The sequence below is a fragment of the Lithobates pipiens genome, unplaced genomic scaffold (genome assembly GCF_037356315.1).
Source record: "Lithobates pipiens isolate NorthernLeopardFrog02 unplaced genomic scaffold, aLitPip1_a1.2 Scaffold_101, whole genome shotgun sequence".
In the NCBI taxonomy this organism is placed as follows: Eukaryota; Metazoa; Chordata; class Amphibia; order Anura; family Ranidae; genus Lithobates; species Lithobates pipiens.
In genome coordinates, this window is record NW_027507688.1 from 558,175 (window position 1) to 561,870 (window position 3,696).

Genomic DNA, 3,696 nt, shown 5'->3' on the forward strand with positions numbered 1-3,696 from the left:
CGCGGCTTTTCTTGCCCACACTTTCTCTAGGAGTTCTCTTTTCCTTCCTGTTGTCAGCTGCTTTCCTTCTTTCTCCCAGTATGCCTTCAGTGCATGGGCTTTCTGGAAAAGTCTTCTCTCCTCTTTCTTCAGCTGCAGGTCTGTCTGCTCCTCCACCTTACCCTCCTCCATCTGGGCTTTTCTTGCCCGAACTTTCTGCAGAAGCTCTCGTTTTCTTTCTGTTGTCAGCTGCTTTCCTTCCTTCTCCCAGTATGCCTTCAGTGTATAGGCTTTCTGGAAAAGTCTTCTCTCCTCTTTCTTCAGCTGCAGGTCTGTCTGCTCCTCCACCTTACTCTCCTCCATCTGGGCTTTTCTTGCCCGAACTTTCTGCAGAAGCTCTCGTTTTCTTTCTGTTGTCAGCTGCTTTCCTTCTTTCTCCCAGTATGCCTTCAGTGTATAGGCTTTCTGGAAAAGTCTTCTCTCCTCTTTCTTCAGCTGCAGGTCTGTCTGCTCCTCCACCTTACTCTCCTCCATCTGGACTTTTCTTGCCCGAACTTTCTGCAGAAGCTCTCGTTTTCTTTCTGTTGTCAGCTGCTTTCCTTCTTTCTCCCAGTATGCCTTCAGTGTATAGGCTTTCTGGAAAAGTCTTCTCTCCTCTTTCTTCAGCTGCAGGTCTGTCTGCTCCTCCACCTTACTCTCCTCTATCTGGGCTTTTCTTGCCCGAACTTTCTGCAGAAGCTCTCCTTTTCTTTCTGCTGTAAGCATCTTTCTTTCCTTCTCCCAGTATGCCTTCAGTGTATAGGCTTTCTGGAAAAGTCTTCTCTCCTCTGCTTTCTTCAGCTCCCCGCCTGTCTGCTCCTCCACCTTACTCTCCTCATATTTCTTCTCCTCCATCTCGGCTTCTCCTCTGGAGAGTGCCTTCAGAGCGCGGAATTTCTTCCATTCATCCTCCGCCATTCTCTTAATTTCCGCCACCATGTCTTTAGCTCTGTTCAGGAACTCTCGCCTCTCCTTCAGTTGTCTTTCTGTCTCCCTTATAAATTCCCAATCCTCCTCCACTCTTCTCCATTCGTCTAATTCCGACGTCATATTTTTAGTTTTGTAATACATCACTAAATCACTTTGAACCTATAAAAATAAAAAAGAAAGGGTAAGTAGACGTTCAGAATGTAAAGCAAAACTTCACTCCAAAACATTTTCTTTTAGATTTGGATGGAGTTGGGGGCGGGGCTCAAACTTTTCTGAGGTTTTCCTTGTTTTCTGTGACCTGCCTGGGAAAGTTTCCTGCACTTCCTGTCCTCTCAGAAGGAAAAGAAGTGAGGGAAAGTCTACCAACCAAATCACAGATGGCAGTAATTATCACCAACTGAGGTTCCATCAACACCCCCCCCCCCCCCCCCCCCGAAATTCTTATAAAGAGTTGCGGATTATTTCAATGAGGAACATTTTGAAGGTGCTAAATAACAGTGAGACTAATAGGGGGTGGGGCTACAATTTAAGCGCGGGTGTGGGGTGCACATATTAGGGATGGGGCGCACTCACCCCAATGACATTGATCGTTCTGGGGCCGCCATTCACAGATAACTCTAAACTGATGGAATGTAAAGGCTCTCAGAGTGCCCCCTATAGAGAATTGTGGGTGATGTCGTTGTCAAGGGAAACTGCCGGGTGAGAGTTCAGCTGGAAATGGGCTTATGTAACGGGGCGGACGTATAACCGGAAATAATGGGATCCTCTAAGTCAGTGCAGACGGGTACAAATCGGATGTACACATCCCCCGGGGCAACTGAACCAGAGAGGCTTCATTCACAAAGCTCTAACACAAGGCTGAGGACCTTCATATTACACAGCTGGCTGCAGGCCCAGACTGGGACAAAAAATAGGCCCAGGCATTTTGGATTGAGCAGCCCATGACATGTTAACCGACCCCTTCCCCACTCTTCACCCTGACAGATCCCCTGTGAGAGGGGAACCCAGCAGAGGTGTGTGTGTGGGGGGGGGGTGAAGTGAGGTGAGACCAGGAAAGAGCATGGGGGGATGGAGAACACAGGGAAGAACCTTGAGAACATGGGGTGGGACGAGAGCATAGGGAGGAAGAGAAGAACACAAGAGGCAGCAGAGAGCATGGGGGGAGGTGGAGAGCACAGGGAGGGTGGTGGGGAGCATGGGGGGAGGTGGAGAGCACAGGGAGGGTGGTGGGGAGCATGGGGGGAGGTTGAGAGCACAGGGAGGGTGGTGGAGAGCATGGGGGGAGGTGGAGAGCACAGGGAGGGTGGTGGGGAGCATGGGGGGAGGTGGAGAGCACAGGGAGGGTGGTGGAGAGCATGGGGGAGGTGGAGAGCACAGGGAGGGTGGTGGAGAGCATGGGGGGAGGTGGAGAGCACAGGAAGGGTGGTGGAGAGCATGGGGGGAGGTGGAGAGCACAGGGAGGGTGGTGGAGAGCATGGGGGAGGTGGAGAGCACAGGGGGGCTGGTGGAGAGCACAGGGAGGGCGGCGGAGAGCATGGGGGAAGTGGAGAGCACAGGGAGGGCGGCGGGGAGCATGGGGCATTTGAAGAACATATGGGGGTGGCGAGCACAGGGAGGGCATGGGAGAGCACGAAGGGAAGGTGGAGAGCATGGGGGGATGTGAAGAGCACCTGGGGAAGGTGGAGAGCACAGGGGAAAGCAAACAGCATGAGGGGGAAGCGGAGAGCATGGGGGGATATGAACAGCACAGGGGGGTGAGCGCAGAGCATGGAGGGTGGCGGAGAGCATGGGGGGTGGCAGAGAGCATGTGGGGGTGGTGGAGAGCATGCGGGGGTGGTGGAGAGCATGCTGGGGTGGCAGAGAGCACAGGGAGGGCGGCAGAGATTATGGGGGGTTGTGGAGAGCATGGGGGGTGGCGGAGAGCATGGAGGGCGGCAGAGAGCACAGGGAGGGCGGCAGAGAGCACAGGGAGGGCGGCAGAGAGCACGGGGGTGGCGGAGAGAAGAAGGGGGGTGGCAGAGAGCACGGGGAGTGGCAAAGAGCACGGGGAGTGGCAAAGAGCACGGGGAGTGGAAAAGAGCACGGGGAGTGGAAAAGAGCATGGGGGTTGGTGGAGAGCATGAGGTGGGTGGCGGAGAGCATGGGGGGGTGGCAGAGAGCACGGGGGGGGTGGCAGAGAGCACAGGGAGTGGCAAAGAGCATGGGGGGTGGCAAAGAGCACGTGGGGGGGCAAAGAGCATGGGGGGTGGCGGAGAGTAGGGGGGTGGCGGAGAGCACAGGGAGGGCGGCAGAGAGCAGGGGGAGGTGGAAAGCACTGGGGGTGGCAGAGAGCATGAGGAGGCAAAGAGCATGGGTGGTGTGGGGAGCCCGGGGGGGCAGCAGAAATAACCAGGATAGGAGGAGCGGTGGGGGGCGGCTGCATATAGAACAATCATTCTCTCCATCTTCCTCCTGCAGTCTCCTGCTTCTCCTCTCCCTCTCGCAGGCATTCCGATACTGCAGGAGGAAGATGGAGAGAATGATTGTTCTATATGCAGCCACCCCCCACCGCTCCTCCTATCCTGGTTACAGGGGGGTGAGCGCAGAGCACGGGCGGAACTCACATTTACTGTTATCTGGCTTCAAGTTTTCAGGACTCAGCGGCAGGCGTCTGCTCTGGCTCCTCCCCCTTTGCAGTCACGCCCCCTGGTACGGATGGCTGACCTATGCGAGCAGCCGCGGAGAGGCCGAAGGCTTCTCATCTAGCTC